Consider the following 735-nt stretch of genomic DNA (forward strand, 5'->3'; position numbering starts at 1 on the left):
AAGCGGTTGTTCACTTCCTGGTATGTCCCATATGATGGTCCATGGTCAGGCGTGTTTCAGAAGTTATGAGAAACATCCTTGTAACTTGGTCAGTACCTGTGGCTGTCCCTCTCTGGTGATCTTGCGATCAGTAACACGAGGAAGCCCACTGAGTAAAGGACCAGGCATCTAAATTGCCTGATAATGCTGTCACTTTTTTAAATAAAAGGTTATTTTATCCTTTTTTTAGTAAGAGATCTTAAAGGCCAAACTGCCTACTGAAAACGGCTCAAGTAAATAAATTACGGGGCTTTTAGGGTTTTTAAAAATAAATTGTAGTAACAATGGCCAGCTGGCACAGACCAGGCTTTCTAGGTTTCTTTTTATTGTTGCTACAACAATCACCAGGTGCTTGGGGTCCCAGAAGGTTGTAAGTTTTAGTAAATTATCCCGAGCTGCTATTCTGTCTGGAACCTCACTTGATGCTGTTTCCTCCTGGATTGGAGAACCGTATGCAAGAACACATGTCTGAATGTTCCTTTTTACCAAGAGGTGTGTTTAGGTGATGTTAGTATATTGGACCAGTTCATTTGTAGAAGGTACTGCATCCATTATTCGGTGAAGATTTCCAATATTTAAGTTATTCTAAATTCCTCTTCATTTTGTCTGGATTTTCATTAGAGTGTTTAAATATATTGCGTTTTACTTAATGGTGAGTGGTTTGACTAGTAGCATCACATCTGGAACTCCCACTTC

Source organism: Hemiscyllium ocellatum, unplaced genomic scaffold (assembly GCF_020745735.1).
Source record: "Hemiscyllium ocellatum isolate sHemOce1 unplaced genomic scaffold, sHemOce1.pat.X.cur. scaffold_360_pat_ctg1, whole genome shotgun sequence".
Taxonomy (NCBI): Eukaryota; Metazoa; Chordata; class Chondrichthyes; order Orectolobiformes; family Hemiscylliidae; genus Hemiscyllium; species Hemiscyllium ocellatum.